Source organism: Urocitellus parryii, chromosome 8 (genome assembly GCF_045843805.1).
Source record: "Urocitellus parryii isolate mUroPar1 chromosome 8, mUroPar1.hap1, whole genome shotgun sequence".
In the NCBI taxonomy this organism is placed as follows: Eukaryota; Metazoa; Chordata; class Mammalia; order Rodentia; family Sciuridae; genus Urocitellus; species Urocitellus parryii.
The window spans coordinates 10,475,136-10,498,313 of NC_135538.1; the positions used below are offsets into that span (position 1 = coordinate 10,475,136).

A 23,178-nucleotide genomic window follows, 5' to 3' on the forward strand; every position below is an offset into this window, starting at 1 on the left:
TGTGATCCAGAGCGTATTTTACGTACGACTCGGCTGCACTCTTTCTAGACATCAGTCTCTCATAGACTCCCTGACATCTCACCATTATTGAATGAACATGGTTTATACCTATATCTTAAGGAATGTCAATCTAAATTAAAACACGCCACGTTTTTAACAGCACCAACAGATTTCTTAATTAACCCATGAATACTGTCAATCTGCTAATATAGTTCTCTTGTTCTTTCAGAATCAAGTTATAGAACATTTATTTTATTTACTCTATTAGTTTTAGAACTAGATTGTTCCTTAGGGTATTCCCAGCTTTCTTTCAAAAGTAAAGAAAATATGAGTAACATGAATTAAATCATCAAATGGGTGGACGACATGTGGCTTCTAGAATTTTTTTTTCTAAAAAATTCAGGGAGTTGAACTCTGAGCCTTGTGCTCTGTGCAATGCCTCTTGTCTGTCAGATTCTGTGCTTAAGGAATTCTTGCAATGAGGTGGGTTCCTGGTGTTATTTCAAGGAGCCTATAGGTAATAGCTTTTATCATCCTTGGTCTGGCTCTCATGACAAAATTGCTACCCACCCCCTGCCATAGACCTTAGTGTGGAGAACTAGGTTAACCATGGTCCTTTATCACGAGTCACTCTCCACCCATGCAGTATAATGGATGCCTGAATCCCCATCACTCACCCCAATAAGCAGAACTGCCACAGTCTGGATCTTGAACATCCCCCAAAGCCCACATGTTAAAGGCTGGGTCTTCAGGGTGGTGCCATTGGGAGGCAGTGAAATGGTGGAGACTTGCAGGCAGTCTTTGGATCAGCCGGGGCAGGCCCTTGAAGGGGATTGAGGAGCCTGGCCTTTGCCTCTTTCTCTTTTGCTTCCTGGCCACGAGGTGAACATGTCACATGCCCCCATCAGAGGCCCAGAGCAATGCATCTGCCCAATCCTGGGCTGGACATTCCAAAACCATGAGCCAGAATAAACCTTTTCTTTCGTAAGTTTATATCTCCGATATTTTGTTCCTGTGACCAACAGCTGACTAACGAGGACATTGATAAGAACTTCTATCCAGGTGCTTTTCTCCCGTCCTCACTCTCCATTCCTCATGGGGTCTTTGGGCCTAGCTTTCTTCTTCCCTTTCAGTTTTTTCTTTTAATTATTCATCCTGTCCGAAGATACATCCATTTTGTAGAAAGTAGCTATGCTTTTTACTGCTGGGTATTCTGCTCTGTGGTTATAGGATGCCTTTTGTATTTGTTTTCCTATAAAAAATGGGCACAATCTGCATCTTTACCATGCAACTCTTGGCACAACTTTAGGACAGAAAAGTAGGACAGAGTTTGTCCGTAGGACCTTTGGCATGCTTTCCCCTCTTGTTCTCAGGCAATCATCTGAGCATTGTGCTCGCAAACCACAGACTACAGAAAATGTTTATTGAACCAGTATTGTAAGTGACAGATGAAATTTAGGGCAACTCCAGTCAAATGAGGCTGCCCAGGTGCCCAGGTGAAGAAGTCTGTGCAGCCTCATCTTGGCTCGATGGGAAGAGTCCCACAGTCGATGACCAGAGACCATGCCTGAGTGGATGGGGTTGGTAAGGCGGGACTCAGAAGCCACTTACCACCACCTGGGCTTCACGTGCTCCTTGCCTCATGTACTTTTAAGAACCAGCTGGACTCATGGCAGGGGCGAAAAAGGGATAAAACTTCCATTGTGGAATTGCAGGTTCCAGCCAGACGGGGGATGCCGATGTTTTGGAGGTGGCATTGGGCACTGGAAATGCTCAAAAGATTCCTGGTCTACTCACATTTTCAAAAGTTCATCTGGTTCTTATTATATGTTAAATACCTAAACTGGGCAGAGTGGCATATGCCTAATCCCATCTACTTGTTAAGTTGAGGAGGATCACAAGTTTGAGACCAGTCTGGGCAACTCTGGGAGACTCTGTCTCAAAATAAAAAATAAAAATCTAATATAAAATCATGCACATCGTTCAGGAAGGTAATTTAGTAGAGGATGTTATTTTTCATTCTTATGGATAAATGCAGATTTTCTGTTTAAATCTTTCAGTTATTAATATGGAAAATGAGACAATAATAGGATTTTAGTTGTTTGAATGTAGGGTGAAGAAGTGTTAATCAGAATATTCTATAGCTGTGCTCCTTTCCTTGAAATTTTTCTTTCTTTATGTTTTGTTCTGATTCAAGTGTTGGTAGCAACACTGGATTTAGTGATATCACTTCCAACTTTAGCTTCACTTGTGAATGGCATTACCATAAGCTGTTAGAGCCAGGATAAATAGCAATATCCTCTGAGTGTGTTTCAGAGCCATGGGCCACGTGCAAGGAACCTCTGAGGACACTGCATGGATTGCACATTCCTGGGTTCCATTCCTGACCATAAGTTTCGGGACTGACGCTAAGGCACATGGATCTGTTCTAAATCTCACTCCACAGTGGAGGAAACTGAAATGAGAAGTTTGTGACTTATGCAAGTCGAGATCTATCAGGTTCTTATCTGGGTAATCCCCTGAGGTGAGGTTGTGGCCCAAAGTCCACATGTCTGTTCTCCGTTTGTTTGATGGGATAAAAAAGTGGGTTATTCTCAACCCCAAGCTCATAGGCTGCAGATGTGCCTAAAACTGCTTTAATCAGAGTTTCATCCTTTCTCGTGACCCTGTTATTTTTAATGCAATTGCTTGATATTATTGTACATCCTTGAAGAGTTCTTAAGGTCCCTGCTATGACCGTGTCACAATTCTGGACACCAGGGAAGAAAATACTCAGCATCCTCATTCAGGAGCTAAGACTCCTTTCCCCAAAGTCTTGCAGTCTTGCCACACAGAAGAACAGTGACATCTCAACACCTGCTTCCTCAAAGTTCCTCTTGGTTTAGAAAATGCAGCAGCTTGTTTCATGATTCAGTGGAAGAAACGGAATTGTACTGGCTACAGAGTAAGCCATCAGGTCCAGGTCTCCTGATGCCTTGATCCTTGGCTGTCACTGAGTTCATCTGGAGAGGCACAGACCTGGAAGGCAACCTTAATGGGCTATTTCTAAGACATTCGGGATCAGTCTTATATTTATACTGTATACGCATTAATTTTATTAGTGTAACTTGGTAGGCACTGGTCTGGCCTTCTTCAAATGGTTATACCATGCTGGGTGTGGTGGTGCACACCTGTAATCCCAGCTACTTAGGAGGCTGAGGCAGGAAGATTACAATTTTGAGGCCAGCCTAGGCAATTTAGCAAGACCCTTAAAAAAGTGGTGGTGGTGGGGAGTAGGAATGTAGCTCAATGGTAGAGTACTTGCCTAGCAAGCATGAGACTGGGTCCATCCCTAGCACTGCAAACAACAATGACAAGAAAACCTACCTCATCACCTGGACCTGTTGTAGTGTTTAAAAAAAAAAAACAGAACCAATGGCATCAATCAAAGTAACCATGGGCTGGATGTGGTCCAGGATGTGAGCTTACCTGTGTGATTAGTCACTGTCCTGCCTTCTTCTGCTTCTCAAAAAAAGGTTTCTTGGTTTCAACAAACTTTAAAATAATATTTATGTACTTTATTTGTTTTTCCGGGGATTGAACCTAGGGCCTTGTGCATGCTATGTGGGCATTCTAACCCTGAGCTACATACATCCCCTGCCCTTTTATAATTTTTGAATCCCTAAGGATTTCAAATCCAATGATTTATTATGCTTTAATAATTTTTTTCTTGAAATATTGCATGTGTGGCGTTTTTCAGCTATGTCGTATATATGGATAGCTGGTTCCTGTTTATTCCTGAGTGGTGTCTGTGCCATGAATTACCACAATTTATTTGATTGGTGGTTGCTGGACGTCTGAGTTGTTGATAGTTTCAGTGACAATGAACTAGCTGCTGTAACACTTGAGTGTAGGTGTTTGTGTAACCCTAAGTTTTCATTACCGTTGGGTAAAAGCCTAGGAGTAGAATTACTGGGTCACATGGTAAGTGGATATCTAACTTTTAAAGAAACTACAAAGCTGTTTTACAAATTGGTCACACCATTTAGCCTTCCCACCAGCAGTGTGGAGTTCTGTTTGCTGATTGAAACGGTTTTGGGTGGAAGCATAAGAAGGAAGGAATAAGCTGATTTTTATAGGAAACATATGCTCAACTGGGGCTGATTTACCATTGCTGTGGGTAGTGGCCACAGCTGAGCTCAGAATCCTGTCGGCGTCTCCGAATGAAGTAGCTCACTCTGTCAGGCTCTCATCACCCTGTGGTGGCTGAGAGCATTGCCACTGAGGGCTGCTCCAGGACACAGGGCCTGGTCTTGGGCATCCTTGTTGTCTCTCCTCCCAGCAGTGTCTGGTGCACAGTGGGTCTCAACAGCATTGGCTGATTTGAGTGGCGAATGTCATGGGTGGCCAGAGAGTGCCAGGGAACGGAAATCCACAGTGGGAACTGCCTATTTTCCTTTTCTGTTGGGGAGAAGGCACTAATGGTCATGAATTTCACCCAAAAACAGTAGATATGGGAAAGAACTGAAGAACAACCAAATACATAATGTCTGTTGGGAAGGTCCCATTGAAGAAAGAGTATGAAACTACCAGAAAACATCAAGAGCAAGTCTATTTTTGATTCAAAACAGCAAGAGGTGCAAGACTTTTGTTCACCATACCACACCTTAATTGCTCTGACCATGTGCACCAGTATGAGGACCTGGATGTATTTGGGATCTTTAGATACTGCCCGGTTTCCGCTTTGGCTTGGGTGTAGTAAGACCTGCGATGCCTGCCTGCTGATAGGTCCTGCTCCAAGGTGCACCTTCCTGCATTGTTAGCGACCTTGCCTTTAGATCATTCCCTGCCTCTTCTCTTTCGTTTGTTGTTGTGAGGTAGCTGGCGAGAGTAAAACATCCAAGTGCAGAAAGCGAGGGTGTCACTCATTCTTAAAGTACCAAGACACTGGACTCTCCTATAGATGTTTCCATTTAGCAAGCGAAGCCATATTCTTCCTCCTTCCTCACTTCTGCACCTCCACTTTGATTCCTGAGAGCAAATTCAGGCCTCTTGAGTTTGAACCACCTTAGATTAATTGGCACTAATGCAAGTGTTCGCTGCTGTGCGTGGGATGTTGCCGAGTGCAAAATGGGTTCTGTCTGTGCCGGGGAATGGTTTCTTCTCTGCAGGTGTGTGATTTATTGTTCTGTGAAATGTGCTACTGGGTGCCACTGCTGTCCCAGAAGCAGCACATTCAGCTGCCAACACAAAAGGACTTGGGCACAGACATGTGCTTATGGCCATTTACAGTTTAAGTTGATCTTACTGGACGTGCTCCTCATTGCCACACAAGCAACTATAGAAATTAAGAACTTTCCATCACGTGGAAACAGTCCCAGAAGGATGTGGGTGCCTTGGAGGAAGGGGGTCTCATCACCAGCAGAGCCACGTGTTTGTGGGGGAGTGAAGGGAGTATCCTAGAGGTGGCCAGAGCTGAGACATGATGGGGTTTGGGTCCCAGAGGCCAGGATTCAGGACTGCTCTCTACTCTGTGATTGTAGGTAATTTTCTTAAGATTCTGAGCTAAAGATTTCTCAAACGGCATTCTTTACACTTAGATCAATCACTTTACAAATTGTTTTCTTTTCATTCCACTTGCTCTGTGTTCTTTTTATCTCCTTTCTTGCCCATTTTTGGGTTAGTTAGGTATTTAAAATTTGTTCCATGTCTTCCCTCCGTTCTACGTTCCTTTGCAGGTTACACAGGAGCCTGGAGATGACCAGAGCACTGCCTTACTGAGTTCCAACTCAACACCATTCACATGTATCTTCCTGGACAATGCCCGGACCTAAAGATTTCATTTCATTTACTTTCAGTCCTCCCTCTTATGTGGTTCTTTTCATGTAATTTAATATTTTTTATATTTAAAACATCACAAAATGTTTAATTTACTTGTTCAGTGACCCTTTCTTACCCTTCATTTCTTTCTGTATGTGGTAGACAGAGCAAGGACCCTTACCCCCCTACCCCCAAGATGTCTGCACCTAATCTCTGGACGCTGTGATTGTGATAGGTTCTACGACCAAGGAGAGTTAAGAGTCCAGAAGGGATTGAGACTGCTGGTCAGTTATTCTGGATTATCCTGGAAGGGCTCAGTCACAAGTGTCCTTAAATGTGTAAGAGGGAGGCAGAAGAGGAGAACGGCAGTGTGAGACCCAGCCCGACATCACTGGTGTGCTACCATGATCCCAGGTGAGATGGCTGGACCTGGAAAAGTCAGGAATGGATCCTCCCCTGAGTCTCCAGAAAGGAATACAAACTGCTGACACCTTTAGTGTAGTCCTGTGGGACCCATTTTGGATTTCTAATCTCTAAGACTATCGGAATAAATTCACGTTCTTTTAAGTCACTTCTCTTTATTTGTTGTAGCAGCAATAGGAAACTAATACGCTCTATCTCTGTGTTCTCCTTTGGGATCATTTTGCTTCTATTGAAGGACTTGTTTTAATAATTTTCTTTAGAGTAGGCCCAGTGATGATGAATTTTGTCAGATCCTGTTTGGCTGAAAATGTTTTATTATGCATTCATTTTTCACTTTGTAATTTCTTTGGCCTCTGCTCTTCTTTCCTTCCTTTTGACATGTTTAGTGTTACAGATTTCTCACTGAATGCTGCTTTAGTTACATCCTACAATTTTTTTTTTAAGCAAGGAGAAATACAGGGAATTCCTGTCTCAGAGATTGTCATTCTGTCCATCAGAATGGCTTTTAAAGAGGTGATTCAAAGGCTACATTCCTATGTTCTCTGTTGGAGTTGTAATTCACTTGTTAATTTGGGAGATAGTCATTTCCTGAGATCTTCTAGTACCATCCTCAAAGTCTGGATTACTTCTTTCCTATAGTGGGTATGTACTCAAGGGCAGATAAATCTGCCTAAGATGGACATCCTACAAATTTTGATGCTATATTTTCATTTTTACATAGTTTAAAATATTTTCTAATTTACCTTAAGACTTCCTCTTTGATTTAGAAGTTTGTTTCCAAATATTGTGGGGTTTCCAGAAATCTTTCTATTACTTCATTTGGTCTGAGAGAATACTTTGTATGATTTCTATTCTTTTAAATTTGTTAAGCTTTTTTTTTTTTAATGGTCCAAATACAGTCTATCTCAATGAATGTTTGATGTATACTTGCAAACAATGTGTATTCTGCTTTGGGGCAGAGTTTTCTATAAATACCAATTAGGTCAATTTGATTGATCATGTTAGTCAGGTCTATATTCTTACTGATTTTCTGTTTTCTTGTTTTGTTGATTTATGAGGGAAGAGTATTGGGATCTCCAACATAATTGTGGATTTATCTATTTCTTCTTTAATTTATGTTAATTTTTGCTTCTTGCAAAAATTTGAAGTTCTGTTGTTAGGTATGTACATGTTTTTATGTTTATTGATTTAGTTGTAGATGGACACAATGCCTTTATTTTATTTGTTTATTTATTTTTTAATGTGGTGCTGGGTATCGAGCCCAGTGCTGCATGCATGCTAGGTAAGCACTCTACTACTGAGCCACAACCCTGGCCCCAGGTATGTACGTGTCGAGAGTTGTTCTGTCTTCTTGGAGAATTATCCCCTTTACCATTATATTCCTATTTATCTTTTGTTTTGAAATCTGTCTGATATTGATATAGCTATACCAGCTTTCTCTTGGTTAGTGTTTTCATGGTTTATTTTTTCCCCACCCTTTTACCTTCCACCTATTTTTGTCTTTATACTTAAAGGAAGTTCCTTATAAAACAGCATAGAGTCAGGTCTCCTTTACTTTTGATCTTGTGTAGAGAATTCTGCTTGAGTTTTTTCCTTTTTATTACTTTCACCTCTTGAAAGATGCTACCTTATTACCTTTAGCCTGCATGAGTTCAGAGAATACTGCTTAGTTTTCCTTTCATATGTTTTATGTAGTGTTTCATTTCTCTGGCTACCTTCAAGATTTTCTCATTGTCTTTTGTTTTCAGCTGGTTTAATATGGTATATAAAGGGTGTGTGCGTGTTTTTTTTGTGTGTGTGTTTCAGCTTGGGTAAACTATTGACTTCACATCTCTGGGTCAGATCTACTGATGAGATCATGGAAGACATTCTTTTTTAAAAAAAAAATAATTTTTTTTTTTAGTTGTAGATGGACACAATACCTTTATTTTATTTGCTTATTTTTTATGTGGTGCCAGGGATCGAACCCTGCTGAGGGCCATTGCCAAGTAGGAATGACGCATCGATATTTCCTTGCCAGCGTACCCCATGTTAAATGGACTTGTCTTGGAAATTTGCTGCGACCTTGCATGTGTGTTTGAGAAAGATGACCCTGCTCAAGGTGATCGAGGGTGGATCCAGGTTTGAGGAAGTATCCCGGTCCTTGGGTTTAGGGTGTTCCCGGTTTAAGACAATAGGGGTTTTAGGGAAGTTGGAGGTTGAAGATTATTGCTGCTGGGATTAGGGTGTTCCTGCTGCTTGTTCCCGTTGAGTTCTCCTGAGACTAAAATGGGATTTGGAAATAGCCTCCTGGAGTAGGTGAATTGTGCGGGCAGATTTAGATTCCCCCTGAACCTGTGTGGACGCCGCTGTGAGTTCGGGAATAAAGAATTGCTGTTTGTATCTACAAGGTGTGTGGTGGCTCGTGATTTCAGTGCCAAGCCCAGACATCGGCAGAACCCAGTGCCTCATGCATGCTAGGCAAGTGCTCAACCTCTGAGCCACAACCCCAGCTCAGAAGACATTCTTTGTCTTTGTTTTTTTATTTTTGTAGCATTTTCATTTGACTCTCAACAGCTGCAGTCTCTGATCTTGCCTGTCTTCTGCCCCCTCTATCAAAGCCCTTCCCATGAAAGTCTGGTTCTGATGACTGCTTTGCCTCTTTTTTAAAAAAATATTTTTTAGTTGCCAATGGACTTTACTTTTTTATTTACTTATATGTCATGCTGAGAATCGAACCCAGTGCCTCACACATGCTAGGCAAGCACTCTACCACTGAGCCACAACCCCAACCCCTGCTTTGCCTCTTTTTGAGTATGCCATTTATTTATCTTTTTGCCATTTTCATATTATCCTTCTTCAATTTTTTAAAATTGAAGTTAGATACCTTGTGTGTATAGTGTTGAGAGCCACAGCCCAATCGGAATGGTCCCTGGCATTTTGCCAGAATTAATGGTTGAGAGGTGAGCCATTAAGATGATGCTGGATTGATTCAATTGTATGTTAGACCTTTACTGTCTGGTATAGGGCGGCTCTTGCTGCCTCCAGCTCCCGCTACTTTGGAGTTCCCGTTGAGTTCTCCGGGATTGGGATTCGGAGAGTGGGTGCGAACGCAGCCTGGTGGGGGGAGTTCCGGTTGGTGTGTGGTGTGTTCCTGGAGGAGCCGCATGGGTGGCATTTGGGAGAGTTCCCGGGGAGCCTGTGTGGAGTGTGCTGGTGGAGTTCAGCAATAAAGAGTTGCTGTTTTGAACCTACAAGTGCTTCCTGGCGGCTTGGTTATTTGTGCCCAGCCAGACTGCAGCAGTAGTCTGGGGTCAGTAAATTTTTTTTAAGCTCGGAATGAGCACACTTTATATTCTGTCATATCATTTGTGCAAGGATTTGAGTCAAGTAGTTAGAAATGAAGCTGGGTTTGAAAGTTGTTGCCAACATGTTGTAGTGCTGATCCTGTGTTTTCTTCTAGCAGTTGCAAAATTTCTGGTCTAATTCCTAGGTCTTTGATGCACTTTGAATTGACTTTTGTGAGAGACAAATATCTAGTTTCATTCTTCCACATATGGACATCCAGTTTTCCCAGCACTATTTGTTAAAAAGGCTGTCTTCTCTCCAACATATGTGTTTGGCAACTTTGTTGGGTGTCAGAAGACTGTATCTATGTGGGTTTGTCTCTGGGTCTTCTGTTCTGTTCCACTGGGCTTTGTGCCTGTTTTGATGCTGATACCATGATGTTTTTGTTACTATAGCTCTGTAGTATAAGTTGAGATCACGTATTGTGATGTCTTCAGTGTGACATTTCTTACTCAGGATTGCTTTGCCTATTTTGAGTCTTTTATTCTTCCAAATGAATTTTAGGATCCCCCTACCCCCACCCCCCCATTCCGTGAATAGTAGCTCATTTTTTTTAGTGCTTGAATAATATTCCTTTATCTAGATGTAACACAGTTTACTCATCTGTTTACCTACCGCAAGATGTCTTGGCTGCTTTGAAGTATTGGCAGTTATGAAGAAAGAGACTATAAACATCCATATGTGAAGCCCAGGTTAGGCCCGGGTCCATCCTGCCACCTACAGACACCCATTGGAGCTTAGTCTGGTCCCCGATCTGCCTCCGCCCACCTGCGCTGGACCCAGGTACAGGGAACGTGGGAGTTTGTCATCCCCACCCCGCCCCCAGGAGCCCAGGCCTAAGCCATTTCCATCTTGGGACATTATAGATATCGCCTTAGTCTTCCCCATGAAGTAGCCTCTACCTTTTGACAACAGACAGGGCCTAGAAACAGCTACCTTTCAGAGCAGGCATCTCAAAGCCAGTGTAAAGCCCACCATTTCAGCCCCATCTCTGAAAGACCTTGCATCCATCTTGGGGCACCTGCACTGCTATCTCGAGATACCTCCATTATTGCTGCCACCACCTTTACTTGCAGTAACATCCATTGTGGGACACCTTCGGGGTCTGGAAGCCCAGCATCATGGTGAGGTACAGATAATCTTCACAGATATTACAAGACTATAGGGTAGAAACCGTAATATCTCAGATCCACAAGATCTGCAAGAGAGGAAGACACATAGACAACATGAAAAAATGAGGGAGGAAAGTGTCCCAAAAAACTAGGTCACTACAATAATAGATCTCATGGACAGTGAAGTTGATGAAAGGCCAGAGAAGGAGTTCAGAATGTTCATAATTAAAATGATCTGTGAATTAAAGAATGACCTAAAAGAGCAAGCACAGGCAAAAATTGATCACTTCAATAAAGAGATAAGAGAGCAAATACAGGTAGCAAAAGATTATTTCAAGAAAGAGAAACTCTAAAAAAAAAAATCAGAAATCCTTGAAATAAAGGAAGCAATAAACCAAATTAAAAAACTCAATAGAAAGCATCATCAACAGACTAGATCACTTGGAAGACAGAATGTCAGATAATGAAGACAAAGTATACAATCTGGAAAATAAAGTTGACCACACAGTGAAGATAGTAAGAAACCAAGAACAGAACATCTAAGCATTATGGGATAGCATCAAAAGACCAAGTCTAAGAGTTATCGGGATAGAGGAAGGCACAGAGTTTCAAACCAAAGGAATGCATAATCTCTTTAATGAGATAATATCAGATAATTTCTCAAACATGAAGAATGAATTGGAAAATCAAATGCAAGAGGCTTACAGGACACCAAATGTACAAAATTAAAACAGATCTACACCAAGACACATTATAATAAAAATGCCTAGCATACAGAATAAGGGTAGAATCTTAAAGGCTGCCACCCTGCACCTACAGCCCAGAGCTTCAGGGCAGAGCCACCCTGTACCCACACTGTGAGCCACCCTGCATTGGGTTCCTTATTCACCAAAGCATGGCTCCACATCCCAACATCAGGAAACATACAGACTTGAGACTACCACTGCCAAGAAACTGGGATATCGCTGCTTCTATCAAGAGACAACAATAAGAAGTGGTAAGATGTCACAAGGTCCCTGTGGCCTGGCTACACCAGAGGTTTTTCTACTAGGGGTGTTAACAGTTATCCCGTTGCTGAGGTAACAGGGAGTCTTACTATCTCTTGTTTCTCTTACTAACAGCTAATTTCCTATGATTATCCTCTCACTCATAATATAATACATCCATATCCTCACATCCTACCTCATTAAAATCTCAGCCAACCTCTCGGTCCCCCTTCCACCATCTGAAACTATAAGCCATTACACAAACCTTTAGATTAATATGGTGAAGATAACTGAGCTCATCATTTCTGTTTATAATGACAAAAGTGTAAATATAAAAATATAAGCTGATATATGGCTGCACATTGAGTACATTGAGTGCTATAATATTAATTTTTCCCTTAAAAGTGAGGTATTGGTAACCTGTAGGCACATTTAAGACAATAGGGCAGAAGCTGTAATCCCTCAGATTCACACTGCAAGAGAGGAAGACACATAAACATCATGAAAAAACAAGAAGGAAAGTGCCCCAAACAAACCAAGACACTACAACAATAGAATCCATTGATAGTGAAGTAGGTGAAATGTCAGAGAAGGAGGTCAGAATATGCATAACTAAAATGATTTGGGAATCAAAGAACAACCAAAGTGAGCAGTTACAGGCCAAAGTCAATCACACCAACAAAGAGATAAGAGAGAAAATAAAGGTTGCAAGAGATTACTTCAAGAAAGAGAGATATTAAAAAAAAACTCAAACAGAAATTCTTAAAATGAAAGAAATAATAAGCCAATTAAAAAACTCAATAGATAGCATCACCAACAGACTAGACCATTTGGAAGACAGATCCTCAGACAATGAAGACAAAATATACAATCTTGAAAATAAAGTTGACCTCACAGTGAAGATGGTAAGAAACTATGAACAGAACATCCAAGAATAATGGGATACCATCAAAAGATCAAATTTAATATTAATTGGGGTAGAAGAAGGTTCAGAGATTCAAACCAAAGTAATGAATAATCTCTTCAATGAAATAATATCAGAAAATTTACCAGACATGAAGAATGAATTGGAAAAATCAAAGACAAGAAGCTTATAGGACACCAAATGTACAAAATTACAACAGATCTACACCAATACACATTATAATGAAAATGCCTAACATACAGAATAAGGATAGAACTTTAAAGGTCGCAAGAGAGAAAAATCAGATTACCTGTAAGAGAAGACCAATTCGGATCTCAGCAGATTTTTAAACCCAGACTCTCAAAGCCACGGCCAATCCTGGAACAACATATACCAAGTTCTAAAAGATAATGGATGCCAACCAAGAATCTTATATCCAGCAAAGTTAAGCTTCAAACTTGATGATGAAATAAAAATCTTCAATGATAAACAAAAGCTAAAAGAATTTACAGCAAGAAAGGCTATACTACAGAACATTCTTAGTAAAATATTCCATGAGGAGGAAATGAAAACCAACAATAAAAATCTGTGAAGGGAAGAACTACAATAAAAGAAAAGCCAACCAAAGGAGAAATCAAGTCAAACTAAATACCAAAAAATTAACAAAAATGTCTGGTAATACAAATCATATTTCAATATTAACCCTAAGTGATAATGGCTTAAACTCATCAATCAAAAGACATAGGCTGGTAGATTGGGTTTAAAAAAAGACCCAACAATATGCTGCCTTCAAGAGATTCATCTCATAGGAAAAGACGCCCATAGGCTGAAGGTGAAAGGTTGGGATAAAGTATACCATTTACATGGCCTACATAAGCAAGAAGGGTTTCCATCCTCATATCAAATAAAGCAGACTTCAAGCCAAAGTTAGTCAAAAAGGATAAAGTTCATACTACTTAACAGAACCATATGTCAACAAGAAATAACAGTTATAAATATGTACACCCCAAACAATGGAGCATCTACATTCATCAATCAAACTCTTCTCAAGTTCAAGAGTCAAATAGATCACAACACAATAATTCTGGGTGACTTTAACACTCCTCTTTCACCAATAGATAGATCTACCAAACAAAAGCTACACAAATAAACTATGAAACTCAATAATTAATAACTTAGACTTAACTGATATACATAGAGTGTATTATCCATTGAAGAGTGAATATACTTTCTTCTCAGCAGCACTTCTCTAAAATAGATCATATGCTATGCCACAAAGCAAATCTTAGTAAATACAGAAAAGTAGAGATACTACCCTGCATTCTATCAGACCACAATGGAATGAAATTATAAACCAATGATAAAATAAAAAAATAAAAGTTACTCCAACACTTGGAGATTAGATAATACACTATTGAATGAACAATGGGTTGCAAAAGATATCAAAGAGGAGATTAAAAAATTCTTAGAAGTAAATGAGAACACTGATACAACGTATTGAAATTTCCGGGACAATATGACGGCAGTGCTAAGAGGAAAGTTCATTGCTTGGAATTCATTCCTTCAAATAAGAAAAAGTCAACAAATAAATGACCTAATATTAAATCTCAAAGATATGAACAAATCAACCTCAAAAGCAGTAGGAGACAGGAAATAATTAAAATTAGAGATGAAATCAATGAAATTGAAACTAAAGAAACAATTGAAAAAATTGAAAAAACAAAAAGTTGGTTCTTTGGAAAAATACATAAAATTGATAAGCCATTAGCCATGCTAATGAAGAGAAGGAGAGAGAAAACTCAAAATACTAACATGCATGATGCAAAAGGAAATATTACAATGGACACTACAGAAATGCAGAAGATAATTAGAAACTATTTTGAAAATTTGTACTCCAATAAAATAGAAAATATCAAAGACATCAACACATTTCTAGAGGCATATGATATACCTAAACTGATATACACAATTTTAACAGATCAATTTCAAGCAAGGAAATAGAGGATGCCACACACAATTGAGTTCTATAAGACCTTTAAAGAAGAACTAATACCAGGACTTCTCAAACTATTTCATGAAATAGAAAAAGAGGGAACACTTCCAAACACATTCATTCTATGAGGCCAATATCACCCTTATTGCAAAACCAGACAAAGACACATCAAAGAAAGAAAACTTCAGACCAATATCTCTAATGAATATAGATGCAAAAATTCTCAATAAAATTCTGGCAAACTGAATACAAAAATACATCAAAAATATCTTTAGAACACTAAAGAAATGCAAGGTTGGCTCAACATATGGAAATCAATAAATGTAATTCGTCACATCAATAGACTCAAAGATAAAAATTATATGATCATCTCAATAGATGCTGAGAAAGCATTTGATAACATACAGCATCCCTTCATTGTTCAAAATGCTTGGAAAACTAGGTATAACAGGAACATTCCTCAATATTGTAAAGGCTATGCTAAGCCCCAGGCCAACATCTTTCTAAATGGAGAAAAATTGAAAGCTTTCCCTCTAAAAACTGGAACAAGACAGGGATGCCCTCTTTCACCGCTTCTATTCAACACAGTTCATAGTAGCAGGATATAAAATCAACACCCATAAATCAAAGGCATTTCTGTATATCAGTGACAAATCCTCTGAAAGAGAAATTAGGAAAACTACCCCCATTTACAATAGCCTCCAAAAAAAAGAAAGAAAGAAACTTGGGAATCAACTTAACGAAAGAGGTGAAAACGTCTGCAATGAAAACTACAGAACACTAAAGAAAGAAATTAAAGAAGACCTTAGAAGATGGAAAGATCTATCTTGTTCTTGGATATGCAGAAGTAATATTGTCAAAATGATGATACTACCAAAAGCACTATACAGCTTTAATGCAATTCCAATCAAAATCCCAGTGGCATTCCTCATAGAAATAGAAAAGCAATCATGAAATTCATCTGGAAAAATAAGAGACCCAGAATAGCTAAAGCAGTCTTTAGCAAGAAGAGTGAAGTAGGTGGCATCAGTATACCAGACTTCAAACTATACTATAGAGCAATAGTAACGAAAACAGCAGGCTATTGGCACCAAAATAGACAGGTAGACCAATGGTACAGAATAGAGGACACAGAGTCTAACCCACATAACTTCAGTTATCTTATATTAGACAAAGGCGCCAAAACATACACTGGAGAAAAGATTGCCTCTTCAACAAATGGTGCTGGGAAAACTGGAAATCCATATGCAACAAAATGAAATTAAACCCCTATCTCTCACCATGCACAAAACTCAACTCAAAGTGTATCAAGGACCTAGGAATTAAACCAGAGACACTGTGCCTAATAGAAGAAAAAGTAGGCCCAAATCTTCATCATGTTGGATTAGGCCCTGACTTCCTTAACAAGAATTAAAATCAAGAATCAATAAATGGGATGGATTCAAACTTAAAAGCTTCTTCTCATCAAAAGAAACAACCAGTGAGGTGAATAGAGAGCCTACAACTTGGGAGCAAAGTTTTACCACTCACACATCAGATACAGCACTAATCTCTAGGATATATAAAGAACTCAAAAGTCTTAACACCAAAAAAACAAATAGCCCAATCAATAAATGGGCCAAGGAATTGAACAGACACTGCTCAGAAGATGATATATAATCAATCAATCAATAAATGAAAAAATGTTCAACATCTCTAGCAGTTAGAGAAATGCAAATCAAAACTAAGATTTCATCTAATTGCAGGCAGAATGACATCTATTAATAATACAAACAACATAAGTGTTGTCGAGGATGTGGGGGAAAAGGCACACTCATATATTACTGGTGGGACTGCAAATTGGTGCAGCCAATCTGGAAAGTAGTATGGAGATTCCTTGGAAAACTGGGAATGGAACCACCATTTGAACCAGCTATCCCACTCCTTGGTCTATACCCAAAGGATCTAAAAACAGCATACTACAGGGACACAGCCACATCAATGTTTATTGCAGCACAATTCACAATAGCTAAACTGTGGAACTAACCTAGATGCCCTTCAGTAGATGAATGGATTAAAAAAATGTGGCATATATACACAATGGAATATTACTCATCAATAAAAGAGAATAAAACCACGGCATTTGTAGGTAAATGGATGGAGTTGGAGAATATAGTGCTAAGTGAAGTTAGCCAGTCCCCAAAAACCAAATACCGAATGTTTTCTATGATATAAGGAGGCTGATTCATAATGGAGTTGTGGTGGGAGCATGGGTGGATTAGAGGAACTCTAGATTGAGCAAAGGGGAGGGAGGGGAAGGGAGGGACCATGGGGGTAGGAAAGATGGTGGAGTGAGATGGACATCATTACCCTAAGTACACGTATGAAGACACGAATGGTGTGACTATACTTTGTGTACAACCAGAGATATGAAAAATTGTGTGTGTAATATGAATTGTAGTCTATTCTGCTGTCACACATAACAAATTAGAATAAAAAAAATTTTAAAAAATTTAAAAAATCTATATGCATGTTTTGTGTTGGTATACATTTTCAGCTATTTTGGGTAAACATTAAGCAATGCAGTAGCTTGATCATATGATAAGAACGTGTTTAGTTTTGAAAGAAACTGCCAAACTACCATTTCCATTTCCACCAGCTATGAAGAGAGTTCCTGTCACTCCATATCCTCATCAGCATTTAATGTCATTCTCTGATTTTTAGAAAGTACTATTTGTGTTTGGTTTTCAGCAGCTTTTCTGTGATGTATGCTTCTTTATGCTTATAATTATCTGTATTTTGGCGTCTTTTATACATTTTGGGAAGATTATCAGCTACCATCTCTTCAAATATTGCTTCTTTCAATTAGAAGAAGATCTAATGATAGAAACAGAATCACTAAGAGCTGTGTGCGTGCGCACACACACACACAGACACACTCAGTTTTTAAAATAGGAATATTTTTAAAAAAATTATTTATTTCTATTTAAAATAGGGTTTTGACCTTAGAAAATCATCCAAGCTGGTCTGATAGACTCAGGTTGTCCCCTGTTTATGGCCTCAGCCACAGTCAACAGGACAGACAAGTAGAAAGAGAAGATGGGATGTGCCAGATGGGCTGGAACCCCGCTCTGTTTCCCATTGCGTCCCAGGGTGCAACTTGGATGACAGGTGTCCTGCACAAGCAGGCCCCCCCCACCCTTCGTGGAGCTGCATATGCACCTGGCCCAGGAGTTGAGGAGACTGAGAAAGGAAAACTGACAGCAGCTGGCGGGTGCTGCGGGTCAAAGAGGAAGGCAGCTGTGACTGCAGCAGCAGTTCCCTATCTTGACCTGAGCGTGAAAGGAAAGCAACAGCTATTTATGGCGGCCTTCTGAATCTGGGAGTGTCTCCTGTGACAGCCATCCCTGCGAGCCAGGGACGGAAACTGGCAACAGTAGTACTGGCTTGGCCAAGTTCACATGGCACATTGTACAATTCACCTCTCACCTGATGACCTCACCCTTCTCTTTCTGAGACCCCATTTTCTTGCTTTAAGTGTCTTTTACCCTCTATTCCGTACTTTCCATACTTTTGGATCTGTGTCCTTCAGTCTGGATATTTTTCGTATTAACTATGTTCCACTTAACTAAATCTCTTTTCTGTTTTTGGGTCTCTTGTTAAGCCTATCTACCGAGTACTTAATTTTGATAATTTTCCTGTTAAATTCCATTTGTGCCTTTTAAAAAAATAATTTCTAATTCTAAACCGAAATTGTCCATATTCTCATTTATTTCCTGAACATGTTAACCACAGTTATTTTACATCCATATTGTGTCATTCTGATATCTCAAACTCTTGTGGGCTTCTTTTTTTGTTTGTTTTTTGGAACATTCTTGTCATTTTATTGATTGACTCTGCCTACTTATTTTTTTTTTTTTGAGTTATAGGCATTGTCTATAAACATAGAAATCTTTTAAGATTTGAATGATTTTTTTTCCTTCCTCCCAACAGAATTTGCTTTTGCTCTGTCAGGCAGTTAATATAGACTTTAATCAGAAGTTGAGTTGATTCAAACTCAGCCTTGGTTTTTATAAAGGCCTGGGTATTTCCATTCATTCCTACTTAGGAAAGTGTATATTAAGAGGAACTCTTTAGGGGTGCTAGCTGGAAGCCTCGTGTGTGTATTGACTCCTTGGTGGGTCCTGAATGCCATATTCCAAGCTCTTTGAGTTTCCTTCTGGAATCTTTTCTCAGATTCTCATCCTTCGTGCTGTTACTTTTGAATAAACTACTTAGGGAAAAATTGACTTGGGTCCTTCCTCTTGAAGTTTGCTCTTTCAAGTCCTTGCAAGCTTTTTGGTTCTTTTAAACCTCCAAATAGATTTTTTATATTTTTTCCAAGTTACCCTAAAGTGGCATTTAAAAAAATATATTTTTCAGTCTTTGTTGCTAGTTTTAGAGATTATGAAGTTGATCTGTGAAAAGTGAGTTATATTCTAAATTTTGAGCTATAGCCATCTTAGGTTAAGTGAAAAATGCCCTTGGTGAAGTTTCTGTGGTTTGTTACTCATTTTAAAAGTTAGTTGTACTGCACTGTGGGGTGGAAAATTCATAATTGACAATTTTATTTCACAGAGGAAGAAATTGAGATGGGAGCAATTGAAAAACCTAGGAACAAATCACTAATGTTCATAATTAAAGATATGAGTAGAATTTGATTTTGTACTCTCTAATTTTAAGCTCAGAAAATCTTATATCTTTTGACTTCATTTTGCTTTATTCATGAATACAAAAAAAAAAGGTTTTAGATTCCCCTTTTCAGCTAGTCTTTTGGGTATTGCTTGGCTGGTGATCTGCTGAGAGTTTGGCTCTTCTGGGTTCCACCTCTGCAGTGTTTAGGTGACTCTTGGGCATGTCCACATCTTTAAATCAGTGACCTCCACTTTTCCTATCCACTTTGTCTTCAGTTTTTAATTTTGTTGAATTCTAATTTATTTAACTCCTGTTCTAGTCTTTCCCCCGATTGTCTCGGTGTCCTTGTCAATCACCAACCTAGTTATGCGCAGCCTTTCCCAACTCTGCATTCATAGCCATCACATGGTAGTTTGGAAACGGCCCCGATAGAACTACTTACATCATGAAAATTGGGAATCACTACACATCAAGGCTTTTCTTCCTGTAGAGCAAGTTATTAAACCTTTACCAGCATACCCATGCTCGTCCCTCCATGTAGCAAAGTGCCATCAACTCAAAGATGGATGCAGACCTGGTGCCACAGAATGGGCTGGATCACCACTGAGCATCACCAACAACTTAAGTCTGGAATTTTAGCTCTTGTTCATAAAACTCTTGTGACTGACTATTCCTGCCTCTGTGGATCGCTAACTCAATTCTTCTTCTATTCTGGTTTTAGCCTCTCACATTGGTGGTTGAGAAAGAGCTGGAATGAAGTCATCCCTCTTCTGGTTTTGTCTTCATCCCACAGTTTGCAAAGCTGCAGAGAGCATCGTTGACAATGCCTTGTGTTCTACAGCATGCATGGTAACTCCGGCGTGGTGTAGGCAGCGGGGAGCCTGTATTTCCGGCAAGGCTTGCCTTGGTTTGCAGCACTACCAAACTGGATACAGATAAACCGAGGGTTACAAAGTCAGTATTCCCTGGGAACAGAGAGTATGAGCCTCAGCCTCCCCAGGCAAACCACCAGCAGAGCTAACGAGGACTCACTGCTGTTCTGGTCTCTCTCTGGGAGCTTCCCCAAAGCATCAGTATCAGGGCACAGCTGCATGAAGATTCGGTGTGTTGATGAAGCTGGGTTTCATTTTTCATGTTGACTTGTTATGCTCAAGTGACAGAAACTTCTATTACCTTTGTCGTTTTAACTATAAAATGAGTACCATGTCAGTTGACTTTTCTTTTTCTTTTTGTTCTGGGAATGGAACCCAGGGTTTCTTTACTACTGAGCTACATCTCCAGCCCTTTTTATTTTTTATTTTGAAACAGGGTTTTACTAAGTTGCTGAGGCTGGCCTCAAACTTGCAATCCTCTTGCCTCTGCCTCCCTGAGCTGCTGGGATTTGTGCCACTACACCCATTGAATTTCTACCTTCTTTGCCACAACAATACTCATCACCTTATTTCATCTTTTTAAGAAACCTCTATGGAAATAACAATAAAATATCTTTAGCAATTATTCGATTGATCACTTCCCATATGCCATCACTATCCTGGGTACTTTACATAAGTGTCTCCATTAGTTCATACAAATCCATATAGGATAGGTACTCCTGTCAACCAATTTCCAGAGGAGAAGACTAAATCTACTGAAATGTTAAAATAATTTGTTCTTCTTTATATATTACAGAAAATGGTAGGTTCAGGATTTGAGCCTAATATAAGACTCCGAAATCTAATTTTTTTTATTTTTATTTTTTGCGGGGCTGGGGATTGAACCCAGGGCCTCGCGCATACTAAGGGAGTGTTATACCATTGAGCCACACCCTGGGCCCAACATAACCACCCTGCCTCTTAGAAAAAGAAGGGAAAAGATGGAAAAGGGTACTCGATGCTGCTCCTTTTACTTCTTAAAGGGAACAGGTGTCACCTTGGCCTCCTGCTTTCAGTCCTCCGTGGTTGGCAGGGGGCTGTGAGGGGGGGTGGGAGCACAGAGCTCCCTTGGGGCAGCTGGATTGGCTGGTTTCCTGCTCTGCACCAGGCTTTCTCCCCCCACCCCCCCACAGGCGCTTCTTGCCAACGCCAGTCTTCAATTGCAGCACTCCGGAGGGGATTAGCACCGTGGAATCAGTGTATGGAGCAAACCTGAGTGTCGCAAAGCAAATATTTCACATTTCATGTTAAATCAGATCCTAAAACAAGTGTGAAGAATTGGGATTAAGTGAGAAACGTACATTTCAGGAGCTGAAATGGGTTTTGATCAGGGGGAAACCCTGCCCTGTCCCCTCTCTTCCCGGGGAGTCTGGATGCCGTTCCAGGGGCCGGATGTCACGAGGTGCACTGAACAGCAAGAGAGGCTGAGGTGAGGCAGGACAGGCTGGGTGGACAGATGTGTGACAGGTGTCACACCAGCTTTTAGACCTAGGAGATTAAAGTGGGGCTTGGCGTTCAAGAAAAGGTATTTAAAATTAAATGAAAAGGACACTAGGGGAGGAATGGCCGCCGCTGGAGAGCCGCCGCATCTCCACGGCCAGGTCGGCATCCTTGCGGGGGTCAGGCTGCGGGGCAGCCCTGGGCTTTTCCTGGATGCCGCCTTTACCCAGCAGCCGCAGCCGAGGGAGGAGCGCGGGAGCACCACGCTGCCTGCTAATCTGGGGCTTGTGGCCTGGGTTTGGTGAGTGCGCGTGTGCGTGGCATGTCATCCTTGAGCAGAGGTAGGACCCTAGCATGTCCTGGCAGAACTCCCCATCTCCTTGTTCCGCGAGTGTCCGGCTGTGATTGGAGTGTCCGGGATTGGAGGCAGGCAGGGGCTCTGCACGCCCAGGAGACCAGGGAGAGGCCCAAAGTCAGGGCCTGGGAGGGAGGACATATGACACCCAGTGAGCCCCGCGCTGCCCGGAGGGCGGCAGGTGCCAGCTGAGGCCGACCTTGCAAGAAGATCCTCAGGCTCCTTCTGTGCTAAAAGGAGACTGACTTATTTTTAGTTCCTCCCTCCTCCTATTGCTTAAGTGCTGGCTTGTTTAACTAAGAGACTAGGCGTTTAAAATTCTCTAGATTCTTTTAAGTTGTAGTTCTGGAGCCGGCACTGTCACGCTGACTTTGTGAAAAGAATTAAAAAAAAAAATAAAATCAAGTTTTCTGTTTGAGGTTTCCACAAATAATTACGAGAACACCATGATGGACTCCTGATGTATTATGGATCACCCCAAGGACACCAGGGTCCCCTTCCTTGCACTCACTGCCGTCTGAATGGCAGGGTGGGGGCCTCCCGGGAGATGGGGCTCTCTGGGGCTTGGATGCCAGCGTCAGTTACCCAACCTCTCTCCAGGAGGATTTGGTAGAACATGTGGCTCTGAGAGGTGCCCTTCTGCCTATACTCAGGCCATGTCCTTTACCTACAGGACAGGACAGGGCTGTCCCCTGTGTCTCGCCCTGGGTCCCTGCCCCACCTCCTATCGACCACTTGCTTTTCTTCTGCAGGGCTTCAGTGCTGGCTGCAGTGTCTGCTCAGGCTGCCAGAACAAAGTCCCATAGATTCAGGGGCTCCACAGAGACTTCTTGCAGTTCTGAGGTCTCAGAGTTGGAGATGGAGGAGTCGGCAGGTTGGTTTCCCTGAAGCCTCTCCCCTGGGCTGGGGACGCCAAGTCTCGCCTTCTCCTTGTTTCTCCTGGGGGCCTTGTGCAGTCGGCCTCTGTGTGTCCTAGAAGTTCAGCAGTTGTTGGAATGGAATCCCCCAAGTGACCTTAGCTTGACTGATTTTCTCTTTGAAGACCCTGTCTCCCAGGACAGTCACATTCCAAGGCACTGGGGTTAGGACTTAACATACCCAGACGGGCACGTGAACAGCCTTACCTTGCTGGACCAGCCTCCAAGCCACATCTTCTCATCGCCCCCCTGACCCCCTGCTCCTTTCACCTTCACTGCCAATGCCAACCCCAACCTCTTAGGCACCATCCCTCTCCCTTCCTAGGACTCCCAGAAAGGGGATCTTGGTGACCCGACA

General features: G+C 41.1%; 1 long non-coding RNA gene across 1 annotated transcript in view; it reads left to right on the forward strand.

Moving 5' to 3' along the window:
* LOC113186399 (uncharacterized) overlaps positions 1-23,178 on the forward strand; it is an 89,791-nt gene that overhangs the window by 60,700 nt on the left and 5,913 nt on the right. Inside the window, exon 4 of the long non-coding RNA XR_003301284.2 lies at positions 19,919-20,046. This is a non-coding gene — a long non-coding RNA (uncharacterized LOC113186399). The remainder of the gene's footprint in view (positions 1-19,918; positions 20,047-23,178) is intronic.